Here is a 13916-nt window from a genome sequence, read left to right on the forward strand (position 1 = left end):
GGTTAGAGTAGGTACCGAGGCGAGAATTATCGAGTCCGTTTTGACCCTGGTCTACGACCCTGCGCGTCGGGAATTGAACCCTGGTCCATGGCCGATTCTCTGCTTACGGATCTGCCGCCTCTAACCAGTGAGCCACACCTCTCCACTGTGCCCGACCTCCTCTCCACTAATGTGCAAGATGGGTCAGTGGAGGAAGTTGTACTCTCTCCCAAATTGACAGACCAGCAGCACAGGGACTGTAAGCAGGTGCTGGAGCAGTTTGCTGGCCTGTTCTCTTTGACCCCAGGCATCACTGAGTGGTGTGTGCACCACATTGACACTGGTGACAGCCTACCTGTCAAAACAAAACTGTACAGGTTGTCTGACCATGTCAGAGCCAGCATTAAAGCTGAGGTTGCTAAGATGCTGGAACTGGGGGTAATTGAACCGACTGAGAGTCCATGGGCCAGTCCAGTGGTGCTGGTACCTAAACCTAATCCTCAGGGGGGACCCAAAGAGTTAAGGTTCTGTGTGGACTACAGGGGTTTGAATGCAGTCACAAAGACTGACGCTCACCCTATACCTAGAGCTGATGAGCTCATTGATAGGTTAGGGGCTGCTAAGTACCTGAGTACGTTTGATTTGACTTCAGGTTACTGGCAGATTGCCCTCACCGATGGAGCAAAGGAGAGGTCAGCATTCTCCACCCCAGAGGGACATTATCAGTTCAAGGTAATGCCCTTTGGATTAAAGAATGCACCTGCCACCTTCCAAAGGTTGGTGAACAGGGTCTTGTCTGGGTTGGAACAGTTCAGTGCAGCTTACCTGGATGATATAGCTGGATACAGTTCTACCTGGGGGGATCACTTAAACCACCTAAGGGAAGTGCTTCAGGCCATGCATTAGGCAGGCCTGACTATTAAGGCAAGCAAGTGCCAAATAGGGCAGAGTTCTGTGGTGTACCTGGGCCACCTGGTAGGTGGGGGCCATGTACAGCCTCTCCAAGCTAAAATCCAAACTATTTTGGATTGGACAGCTCCTGTTACCCAGACTCAGGTCAGGGCATTCCTTGGACTGACAGGGTACTATAGAAGGTTTGTTAAAAATTACGGGACCATTGTGGGGCCCCTAACAGAACTGACTTCTAAAAAGAGGCCCAAAAAGGTGATTTGGACCCCAGAGTGTCAGAAGGCTTTTGACACTCTGAAAGCTGCTATGTGTTCAGCACCAGTGTTACTGGCCCCTGACTATACAAAAGAATTTGTTGTTCAGACAGATGCTTCAGAGCAAGGGATTGGGGCAGTGTTGTCACAGCTAAATGAAGGGGGCCTTGATCAGCCAGTTGCCTTTATTAGTAGGAGGCTTCTTCCCAGAGAGCAGAGGTGGAGTGCCATTGAGAGAGAGGCTTTTGCTGTGGTGTGGTCACTGAAAAAGTTCAGACCCTATTTGTTTGGGACTCCCTTTCGTGTTCAAACTGACCACAGACCTCTCAGGTGGCTCATGCAGATGAGAGGGGGGAATCCCAAGCTGTTAAGGTGGTCCATTTCCCTACAGGAAATGGACTTTACAGTGGAACACAGACCTGGGGTTGCCCATGCCAATGCAGATGGACTTTCCAGGTTTTTCCACTTAGCTGATGAGGACTACCAGGGTGTAGGTTAGTAACCCATCACCTTTCGTTTGGGGGGGGGCTATGTTGCAAAGTCATCCTGTGCCCTGGGCACCCCCCAACTTTTTGCTGACTGGAACTGGTGGTAACTGACTCTGACTGACCCTGGGCTCTGCCTAACCAGGCCCAGGGCCAGTGCCAAGCTGAAAGGAACACATTAGATTTTTATAATATGGCAGGGGATTGAAACTACCTAGAGGTCCCCAGTATCCTGGGGCATGGCAGTTTAGAGGCCAGCAGCTTTTCTGCACTTGCATGTGTGCTCTGCTGAAGCCTGGGGTCAGTTTAAAACCAGCCCTGGTTGCCAGGACTGCTTTTAAAAAGTAAAGAGCTGCTCAAATTCGACTTTGATGCTAGAAAACCTGGTTAAGAAAGATCTGCAATATTTCTGCAGATTCAGAACCCCTAAAGTCTCCCTTAGTTGCAAAGGGGGTGGGGGTCCTGTTGAGATTAGGGAAATACTTATACAATATGTTTTTATAAGCCCTGGTGCTAGAAAACTGACCCAAGTCATTTTCCCCATTGCAAACCCCATGGCCCATAGGTTAACATGGTAGGAAGTTAAAGATTAATAAATATTGATAGGAGAGGACTAGCCGGACCATTCAAAGACTTCCCAGAATGGTAGTAGTAAATCCAACAATATTATATTGTTGAATTTCTGCTAACGTGTACATACAAGAAGTTATAAGACTTTCTTGTTTGTAGTCCCAATTCAGCCTTCCAGTGGTCTGCCCCGATTGGTCAGAGATAAGTGGATTAGCCAGGCTGCTTGGAAGAGGTGATAAAGAACCACTCTACTGGGAGGGCAGTGTGCTAGGTATGCCAGGCCAGGAGTTGGAGTCGTAAACTATGCTCTTCAAAGGCAGAGGGGAGGCCTGGGTTTCAGTTTCAATTTGACACTCTTGACCCAGAGTCAGGGCTAGGCTTAAGGAAGGTATGTGCAGATGGTAGGGGGAGAGTCCATGGAAATAAGCCATCCCAGGGGGTGTGTTTAGCCAGCTCTTACCTCCTTGCTGGAAAATCAGCCATTATGGATTTGGAAGAAAGATGCACTCTGGGACAACATAATGCCACACTCTGCCGGATGTGGTCATAACTATGAGGAGTTACCCTGCTTTCATTGGTCAGAAGTGACCTGTGGCTTGACCCAGAGAATTGTGAATAAGTATCTGAGAGGGGCAAAGCCCGCCAGATCTGCTGCTTGAAACTTACTTGAAGCAAGACGTGCCCTGCTGCGAAGTTCTGCTGTGCAAAGACTTCTAAGGCCTGACCGCAGAAAACTGCGCCATCTGAAAACTGCAGCCCTGTGGATTACCTTGCTACAAAAGGACTAAGAAGTAGACTCCCTGCAAGCTACAGGTTAACAGAGCTCACCTGGACATCCCCTCAAAGAATCCCCAGCCTGGAGTGCCAGTGGATTTGAAAGGGTTTTGTTCAAGTGGATTGCGGAATTGAAGTTTCACACTTTCAAGGACCCTCTTGGAGATTCCAGAACCTTGGACTGTGTGTTGGATACTTTGGAACCCGCAAGCAGAACTTCAGGAAGGAGTTCTAACTGGACCTAGCCTGCTGAAGAAGGCTACACAGTGGTGAGATATTCTTCAGAACCTTTTCTAAAGGTGTGTCCCTGTCAGAGAAAACGAAATGACTAAAAGGAGCACTGTTGGTTTCGAAGCACTAGAAAGTGACTAATCTTTAAAAATTCATAACTCTGGTTCCCTACAGTGGATTATTTTCGTTTTGGTGTCATTTAAAAGATAAAAATATTACATATTTTTATAAATTGGTGTTGGATTTTTATTTTGTGGTGTGTCTTAATTATTTACTGAAATGGTGTTTTTGAATGCTTTACATACCTGTCTTTGAAGTTAAGCCTGTCTGCTCGCAGCCACGTTACCAAGGGTTGAGCATAGGAATAATTTTCTAAGACCTATGCTGGGTCCTATTATGTGTTGGTGGCCTTATTGCTAGTGGCAGACCGCCATTTGCCCCTACCAATAACCCACCTTCCAACATCCACCAAACCAAAAAAAGCACAATCCTTAAATAAGGTTCTAAGCTTGGGGCAAGTTTGATGTAATTCTATTGGGCCATTGTTTTCTGTATTGATGAGCAAAGAATCCTGTGGGAATTGAATGGGATGTAGCACATTTGGGAGATTCCTTTTTCTTGGCCTCTGCTTGACCGATCAGCATGAAATTTGCCATGAAGAAAGGACTTATTTTTAAATGTTTGTGAAGATTCTTCTATGGCACAAAGGTTATTAATAAAACAAAAAAAAGTGTATCCTATGGAAACTCTGACTCAAACAAAATTACAACGGCACTATCACTGGCAGTAATATTTATGGATCCAGATAGATACATAGGTAGATCTAGATAGATACGTATTCATGACTTCAAGCAGTATCCTCCCAGAAATTAGTGGCATTAATACATAAAACAAGTGCTTTCAAAAACTACACATTAGTAATAGCTAACCAGACTTTACCTTTTGTTGACATGTCTATAAGTCCATTAAAAGGACGCTTTCCAAAACTCACCTTCCTTACATTACCTGTCATCATGATGCTTCAAGTGACTCCATAAATAAAAGCACTCTAGACTATTCCCCTCCCCACCCTTTACCTCTCACACAGAGGTATGTCCAGGTCCCCAGTAACAATTTCGGGATGGTTGTTTTTAACAAAGTATGGGAAATATTTTTCTAAAGTTAAAAACACATGGCCACTTTAAGTCATCATACACTGTGCCAACTTCAGCCTCTGTTTACATGCAAATGTCCTTTTAGGTGGGTCGAGAGGGTGAAAGGGAGGAAGCCAATAGGGCCTCTGGGTAATGGGCACAGGAGAAAGCAGAAAGATGCAAAATCCATGGATATTGTCAAAGAGATGTCCCAGAGAAGGGGGCACCGGAGCCCAGTGGTGTGAGGGCCTAACTAAACCCCCATTTTGGCTGTTTTACTCATTCCTTGCATGCGTTTGTACTACGTGCCCCCTGGCTGTGTAAGTGTTGCTTTGGGTGGGCATTGAACCAATGGCCCAAAAAATTGTAAAATTGGAGCAGAGAAGAGACCATAGCTTTGGCCTTCAGAAAAAAGGCAGAAAGGAGGATGGGGGGGAGGGGTTTAACCAAGCAGCAGAGGAGACTTCCCACTTTACAAGGCAGTTGCTCTCATTAGTGAAGCAGGTGAAGTGGCACTGGTGCCAAGGGGTGTGAAGTGTCCACTCCATCACTGTCTTACTTTACAATAGAGCACTGGGCAGAGCATTCGGGATGAAGGCACCCTTGCTGCAAAGAGATGGAACTAATTTTTTCCGAAAGGGACAAATGGTTTGTTTCAAGTTTGGAGTGATGGCCAGATGTGTTTGGGAAGGGGTGAAAGAACAGCCGAGATAGCCTGCTATTCAAGGCCACAGCTATTGTTAGTGCAGAAGGTGCAGTTGCATTGGGACCCAGAAGTGTGAGGGGATCACATGTTCATGTGGCCTTCAATTAATGGGAGTAGTATTTTTGTCGATTTCCAGTTTTTTTTTTTTATATGTTTGCTCTTTTAGAAGTCTCACATTCAGTCTGGATTATGAGTTAGTGAAAAGTGCCCTGAATGATCACATAGACCCCACACCCTGTGCTCAGCCCTGCCCCTCCCAGTCCCTCGATTCACTCCATAAAGGTTTGGATGGGGGGCCCGATTTCAAAGCACTTTTGGTAACAGGGGGGCTCGGAGAAAAAAATTTGAGGACCTCTAGTCTAGAGGGTGGGGGATCCTCACTTTGGAACCTAAGAGGCTCACATACGCAAGTTTGGTATCCCAGCATTATTATAGTGTGTAGTATTTTGCTTTCTATGTAGTAAAGTACTTGTCTTTTTTTAAACAGAAGAATTGGGCTGTGCAGTTAACTTATTGTACTGCTGGGCCCTACATTTATCGCCTTGAGAAGCCTGTGGCTACTCGACATTGCTACTATGACAGTCTAGGGCTGCTCAAAGGGTTGTACTTGACCAAGCTTAAAGAGTCATTGTAGGACAGGCCCTGGGATATCTGAGGAAAACTACCCTAAGCCCCAGGGCTGTAGCCCATAAGACCCTTCCTAGCCTGTGGCTTCCTGTACAGTATGAAACTGCCATATTTTGCTTGGTGTGGATGTGCCTATGATTGTGGTTGCATTGTCATACGATTTTGGACGCACACATACATGGAGGAGAGTGTCTTGCCGCATTATGGTAGGTTTGTTAACATATGTTATTGGTTGTGGGCGTATAACAATGGCTTTATTTTGTGTTTACCTTTTTGAACAACTGTGATAGATTCACTGTGTTCTCTTTATTAAGGTTTTGTAAATAGGTTAGCCTTTTTGATAAGGCTGGATTGGCTTTTTTGATTTGGATGTACATATTGTTCACTGCCCTCCCTCACTTACCTTCACACTTGCACATTGCTGGACTTTTCCCCTTCCTCCCCTCCGAGGCACCTCTTCACGACTGTATTCAACAAATGTGATGGTTCTGTACATAAGGACCTTTTGTTCAAACATGAAGTAAAATGTTTAACATGGTCACTATTGTTTTGATCTGACCTAACAGGTGTTGTTGAGATTCTAATGTTAGTTTTCAGTTTGCATTCACTGGGACCATTGATCCTTGTACCGCATATTACCCAGGTCCTAGTGTCTGGGTTTACCCCATTGTTTTGTAATAATGCAGACTAGTAGAGCAGTGTTTAATATATGGAAGTCACCCCAAAGGTAGGCCTGTTGAGCTCTAAGGCACCTTATCGTATATTAAAAAGTAGGACATGTTTTTTTATGTGCTAACAGTAAAAAACCCAAATTGTCTTTTTTTCTGTGGAAAGGCTAGTAGCTCCATTGGCAAGTACAGAATTGCACGCTGACAACTCAGCTGTGCTAACATCTGAATGGTACTACTAAAGCTGGTACTTAAAGGTATCAACAGAATTGTTACATTAAACCCGACTTGATGCCTAAGTGGAGTGACTTTTAAATAAATAGCAAATTTAGAAAGTTATCCAGTGGCCATCTTTAGTTGCTGGTTCTGCCCTCTTGCGGAGAGGTGTGAACGACTCCCAGAGAAGGAAATAATAGGAGCTTTCCGTTGGCAAATGGGTTACCTCTTCTCTGGCATGAAGCCCAAACAGTATGTGAGCCCAAAAGGCGAACTTCAAAGGGGAAGCCGACTTTGAATGGCAAATGGTGGACACACACAAGTGTGTTTGCTCCTTTGTTCTGGTAGAAATGGCATTGGGGAAAAAAGAGGGGTAAAGAATTGCCAAACCAGTTTTTCTGTGAACGTGTAGCCCTCAGGTGGCCACTTCTCTAGGGTGGACCTCCAAGCTCCACACCGAGAGACTGGTACTGCCATCTTGGGTTGGGCAGAATATTGCACTCTGGGATAGATGCCACACATTACAAGAAGTAGTCATCAGGCTAGAGAGGACCTGGTACCCCATTGGCAAGTAGTCACTGCATCCCCGAGGGCACATTGTGGGCATATAAGCGGCACCCAGCCCTCAGATTATGTCAGATCATGCCTGCACTGGAGAGAGGACTGAAGGACAACTCTGCTGTTCCGTGGACCCAGAAATAAGATGCTGCACCAAATACTAGACTGTAACTGCTAATCCATGGGCTAGCAAAGAGAGGACTATGCCTGTGGTCCCCTGCTAAAAGAAGGCCTTCCCTGAGCCCCAGTCAGAAGAGATGAACTCTGAGTCAATTAGCTGACTTGCTGCTACAGCTACAGACCACAAAAGCTAAAAAAACAGAAGCTGCTTTGGTGAGTTGGTAGCCACAATTTGCTTGATCTCCATAACCCACAGAAATGTTAAACACAACTACAGCCCGAACGGATGGATTTACACCAAATTGGCAGAAAGGTGGCTGTTTATCCAGAAAGCGACCTTTTTTGAATTGGTGTAAATCCATTCAGTAGTTTTGGAGATATTAAAGGAAATTCAAATTTGTATATATATAGGGACGCGAAGACTTCAAGAACCCTCCCTATGTCATGCTGAGATCTGATTGGCTGCCAACACTTCAACCAGGAAGTGTTGGCAGCCCTCTAAAAAAAAAAGTTTTTAAAAAAAAAGAGGGCAGGGTAGGAATACTCTGACCCTCCCCCCTAGGCCTCTGGCGAGGGTAAAACATGTTTTTTTTCGTTTTCCTTGCTGCAAATCCGTCACAAATCTGCGGTAACATTTGAAGAAAAAAAAACAAGCGCGGTCACCCACACTTGTTTTGATTACAGCCCCCAGATGGGCCAGATCCCAGGGGCATATTATAAAAATAAGAGGGGGCACCCCATCCTAGGGCTTCTGAAAGCCCCAGGGACTGTCACCTCCCTGGGGCAAATTACCTTAAAAGAATGCAGGGGTGTCACTGACCAGGTCATCAGTGATGTAATATGTGAGGTCATAAGCAGTGCTTTGCGGGAGCGTAAGTTAGTTAGCTCAGGTAACTATAACTGCTAAATTTCTATGGTTTTATGAGTGAAATCTGAGCCCAACTATAACGTCCTTTAACCTTTGTTTTTTTCCCATGGATATATATATATATATATATATATATATATATATATATATATATATATATATCACAAAACTAATCCAGCACCGCTACTAACAGTCAACAGGCGGAAAGAACGCTGGCAGGGACCTCTTCGATGTGCTCACGCTGGTAGAGATAGACAGGAATCCGGAATAGGTGCAGGCATTAATTTATTTGGCAAAGGCAGATATAAGTCCATTACAATCGTCGGACATAGTGTCCACCATGACACGTTTCGCTCGCATCCGCGAGCTTGATCACATGAAGCGCTCGGGAACGTCCATGAATAAATTATAGCACATGCACAATTTACTTTAGAAATAAACCTTAATGTGTGCGTGAAACTAAACAACATACTTCAGAAATATATGGTATCAAGCCTCGAAACTACCGACAGTCCAAAAATTCAATATTAGTAATTAATTGCAACTTATATATATGTTATGCTAGATTTGGTAAACCCGTTCATCTTGTTTTTTGGTGAGTATAGAAGCCTATGGGGAAATAAAATGGGAAATGTCACTTTCTTGACACCCAACTCCTTTTTTTTTTTTTTTTTTTTTTTTTTTCACTTGATGGACTTGCACAAAACCTTCCCTGAATTATACATTTTTGTGCAAATTTGTTAAACAGCCCGATGTTTTAAGTAAACAAATTAAAAAATATTTTTCAGTGGAATCTCTAACCTAACCATAAGTAGTGTGTGTCGTGTTATTTGCACATGGCTAGTGCTGGAGCACGGATGCAGACCGGTAAATAGTTGTTCTGTTGCTCCATTTGTTGAGGTGACCCACAGGAGGCATGAATGAGCACCAGAGCCCAAATGCACTGTACAACCACTCATTCCAAACCCGTTTAGCTTGGTCTTGTGCACGTGACTTGTGCTTGGGAGAGAGCACTGTCCAAGTAGAGATAGTAGTTGTGTTTCGATGTATTTGAGCACTGCACCTGCACAGTGTTCGGCACCATGGAACATGTGCAGTGATGTTGGGGACTTTTTTTTTTTTTTTTTTTAGGAAACGTTCATTTCTCTGAAACATGTTTGTTCATTGTCCTGTAGGACATCAATGGCATACCATCTGATCCCTGTTTATTCTATTTCTCCTGCCTGCTGTTGCCTTCTCACCCATCCCACACCACCTTATCCAGCCTAAAATCAGATCCGAGGCCCCTGATGTAGAATGACTTTGTGGCCCCCAACCACTATGGAAATTTTAATCCAGTCTAATTACTTTCTTGTCCAATTGGCCTGCTTGCCTCAGGCCATGAAGCTTGTGTCATGGAACAAGAACTTTTGATTCCCTAAAACGCGTGGTGCATGTATACTTCTGTAACCTGCGGAACCTTAAACGCAATGAATGAATGCCTCCCTAGAAAATAGTGCATAAAGGCCTTCTTCCTTACTGCGCTACTGCCCAACTATTTATACTCCACAAAGGAACTAGGCAGTGATGCCCATTGTCCATGTTACTGCATAGAGCGGTTTGCCTTATCCTATTTGTCGAGTCTCAGTTATACGGGGAATTCCTTTTGGCCCGGAGGAATGTCTAATTTCTGTACATGCAGATGGCGTGCTCCTGACTGCTGAAAGCCCTCCTACCATGCTACCAGAGGTAACCTGACTTTTAAGTGGATTGGAGGCGGTGGCAGGGTACACAATCACCGTGGATAGATCTGAGGTCCTTAATCTGTCCATGCCACTTAAAACAATGTATCTCTTGGATAATAGGCACTTCTTTAACATGGCATGAACAGTAATTACCTGGGAACGAAAATTATGCTACATGTTGCTCATTTATAAAGGGTAAACATTCCTCATGAATTAGAGGAATTTAGGATGGACTTGGCTAACTGGTTGCCTCTATTATTATTAATTTTTTTTTTTATCGTCTCCAGGAAGTATCAATGCAGTAAACAAGAACATACTGCTGAGGCTCCCTGTTTATTCCAAGCTCCCCTGATCCAAGTGGAGAACAGATTTTTGATCCTCTGGAACATCTCCTGACTGAGAATCCCACTACGTTTACTACAGCAAACGCAACTGAATGCATTACCAGATATTTACACATAATGCTCATGGGCACAGCTTTACATTATAATGGAATGCTCTAAACAGGAGGCCGGCATGATTTGGTTGCTCATGGACCATGCCATAGTAGGTGGACCGGTGTGGTGCCCGATAGTGCTGGACAGAAGTCAAAGACACATAATACATACTTAAGCACCCCATTAAGCACTACCCTCAACATGTAGAACAAGCTTGTGGAACAGAGATGAGGCACAATCTTTCTTTCATCATACACGTCAATACATTTTGCCAGTGAGTACACTCAACACTGAGAGAGTGTCCTATCAAGTGGAGAGAAGCAGTGCCGTTTCTACCATTAGGCAAGACTAGGCGGCCGCCTAGGGTGGCAAAAGGGCTAGGGCAGCAAAAGGGGGAAACATTTTACCCATACCTGGTGGGGGCTACTTTTTAGGCTGATTTAAGCCCACTGTGCGCATGGGCACCTGCCTTCTAAAACACAACACCATACAAAGGTGAACAAAAGCCACACGTTTTCATCATTTTGAAGACGCAGTAGTCCCTGGCCTCTGGATATGGTGCTATTCTGCTCTGCAGACACCTTTCTAGATTATAGTCTAAAAATGTTATTCCCAGAATTTACAGTTGCAATAAAGTGAACACTTCCTAATCTTCACGGAGCCTGTTATTTGAGCGTCACTTGGCAGAGGTCGCTCTGCCGAGCCTTTGACGCCCTACAGCGTTTCATTGCTCACCAGGCGCGCAACACCCATTGGACTCAAAGGGCTTCGCTCCCCCCCCCACCCCCCCCCCCGTCGTGTGTGGCAGCCCGGGATGAGACAGCTTCCCGGGCACCCACACAGCCGCCATTTGCATGTTAATGAGGCCTTGCTGTTGTTTCACCCCTTCTCAGAGCCCCTGCAGCGCCACTCTGCCTATTGCTTAAAGATTTAGCCACCCCCCCACCCCCGAAATCAGCTCCTCTGCTTATTGCTTAAAGATTCAGCCCCCCCCCGAAATTTTTTCTTAGCCCCCCCCCCCGAAATTTGGCTCTAGTTGCCTCTGTTGCTCACCCTTCATAAAATGGCGCTGCTGAGGGGAAAAGTGGTTACGTTTAAATAAAATAACCATTTCAAAACTCGTTTTTTTATCGACTAACAAATATCACCTTAACGTAACCGAGATTACTGGTGCTCATTTCATCGAGTCTGAGACAGTGGCGGCTGGTGAGATTTTAAAGTGGTGGGGCTGAAAATTTTTGGTGTCGAATGGCGCGCGAGCGAGCGCAGCGAGCGAGCCCGAACCACCTACGGAGGGTTCGGGGGGGTTCCCCCCCCCCCCCCCGAGAAAATTTTGAAAAATTAGCAGCCAAATGGTGGATTTTCAAGACTTTCGGAAGCCATTGTGCTTAACAGAAACAGGCCACTGCCTCCCCTAAAACTATCATCAGTTCCAAGGCCTCATGAATAAACCATTCTAAATTGCAATAAACCACAATTAATTTTAACAATGTTGCATAAATAGGTTGGATCTGTCTACTGACCAAGTGGCTACTTGAGATAAAATTGCATTCAAGGTAGCCCATCAGAGTGAAATGCCTTCTTTTTCCATATAGAATTGAATCTCATATTGGTTAGTGTTCATTTTTTGGAACTCAATAGCATGCATAAAGGCACCATGTATAAACAAAAAACACATAAGCATACAGAGATAAAATATATACATGCATGCAACACATAAAATGTTTCCCCTACCTGTGCTTGTCTGTTTCCTTTATGAATCATTTGTTCAAAGCCAAGTACACAGGAGGTGAATGAAATCTTCATATGATATAATTGGCTACAGATAGAAATATTAATTTGAAGAAAAAAATAATCCAATCTTATAGACTGTCAACCAAACTTTGAGCCGGCTAGCTTTACAGTTGAAAGACGAAACGTAAATATCCCTCACCCCAAAGCCAATTGTTCAAACAGTAATTTAGAATGCTTTATATAGATTTACATTTAAACAATCAAGCATGGTAAAATCCTTTCAAAAAAATTTATAAGGAGCAGGAAGATGACCAAAACCTTTGTGTAGAGAAGGTTTAATAGTACAAGAAGTATGTTTTATATACTTTAAATTTAAATACTTTGTACATCACTGCTAAAGTGTCTGGTGAACCAGTACTTAAAAAAACTTGTATATTTACATGAAATATGCATTGGTGCATGGAAGAAACATAACTTTCTCAAAGTTGTATGGGTTCACACATTTATATTATTTTACACCCATGAGGCCACCAACAAAATATTACTAGTAGATAACTCTATATGTTCCAACAAGAAAACAAACATGGTTATATCATTTATGAAAGTGAAATGAGCCAACATTCAGACTCCTTGCATGCAAATATGTGCTCCCTTACAGATGTTGCATCACTGCAGATGGCAATTCGCATCAGATTCTGCTAAAGTAATGGAGTTGATGAACATGAAGTGCTGCCGCCTTAAAATAATTGAATTTTTTTATGGTGTGTTGAGTATTAAGTATGAGGTAATGAGTCATGAGTAGATCTAAAGATATGCAATAGTGTCAAATCTAGTATGCTCTTCAGTTCAGAAATGAACCCTATCATTATAAATGAAGTAATATTATTAACAAATCCACTCAGTATCAGTCCATGATGGTCAGTGGTAGAGAACGTTAAAAAAATATACGTCCAGGATTCTACAGGCCTCTACCACACAGCAACACTACAGTGTATCAGTTTGCAATTAGGAAAAGAGCAAACAAACTACAGCTTCATCTAACGAATAGCCAGAAGACAATTGTTATTCCTAAAGGGCACTGCATTACAGCAAAAGTTTGTAAAACGAGACTGTATTCAGGACTGACTATAATACCTGGATCAGGACTGATTATAAAGATGAAACCAATAAACAATATCCTGAAATTCTTACAAGACTGACTGTAGCCCAGTATGCACCATCTTTAAGCATGTAATGGAAGGAGCATGGTATCAGTGTGTCAGGCTATAGTTTGAAAGTTAATGCAAAGCTTGCCAGAGTGTAGGATATTCACAAAACTGGGTCATGTTTGCTGGGGAACTTTGTAAAAAGGTTGAGAGAGAGATGCATTAACTAATACCCTGAAACAACACTAAGCTTATGTGGCTTTATAATGATATGTCTGAATTACTCTCAAGTCATGCAAGGTACTGAAACATAAATTTAACACTTGGTGCATTTGCTTTCATAGGTTCCTGGACCTGCAGTATACTTGAATGGCTGCTTGCAATACAAAGAAGTAAACAAAAACTATATTTGTTAGCACCAATGATTCACAGCACCACATGCATTTCTATGGTTTCTATTTGTACAGAAAGTTTGCACGCCGTTCTTTAATGTGAGCAAACCTTTCAATCGTTCTCTTGTTAAAATCTGGAATCTGATTTATTAGTTCTTTTTCCATTGACAGCATGGCCAATGCATTAAGTCGAGCTTGGGTCATTGTGTTCCTTAAAAATGTTTTTATCCTTTTCAGTGTGGAAAAGCATCTTTCAGCCTCAGATGTTGTCATAGGTGTCGTAATGACAATTCTCAGCAATTTAAGAGTCTCACAAAAAGAAGTATGCAAGTTGTTTTGACATAAGAATATATATAAAGCCATGGCACCACCGGTAGCCTGCTGAA

At 43.4% G+C, this 13916-nt stretch overlaps 1 protein-coding gene and 1 long non-coding RNA gene across 2 annotated transcripts in view; one reads left to right on the forward strand and one right to left on the reverse strand.

Annotated features, from left to right (window-relative positions):
• The window catches only part of LOC146863111 (uncharacterized), a 172232-nt gene that overhangs the window by 118264 nt on the left and 40052 nt on the right, over nucleotides 1-13916 (reverse strand). Inside the window, exon 4 of the long non-coding RNA XR_014978214.1 lies at nucleotides 11994-12078. This is a non-coding gene — a long non-coding RNA (uncharacterized LOC146863111). The remainder of the gene's footprint in view (nucleotides 1-11993; nucleotides 12079-13916) is intronic.
• LRPAP1 (LDL receptor related protein associated protein 1) overlaps nucleotides 1-13916 on the forward strand; it is a 140829-nt gene that overhangs the window by 37611 nt on the left and 89302 nt on the right. The gene's annotated exons all lie outside the window — the stretch shown is intronic.

The sequence above is a fragment of the Triturus cristatus genome, chromosome 2_2 (genome assembly GCF_964204655.1).
Source record: "Triturus cristatus chromosome 2_2, aTriCri1.1, whole genome shotgun sequence".
NCBI classification, from domain to species: domain Eukaryota; kingdom Metazoa; phylum Chordata; class Amphibia; order Caudata; family Salamandridae; genus Triturus; species Triturus cristatus.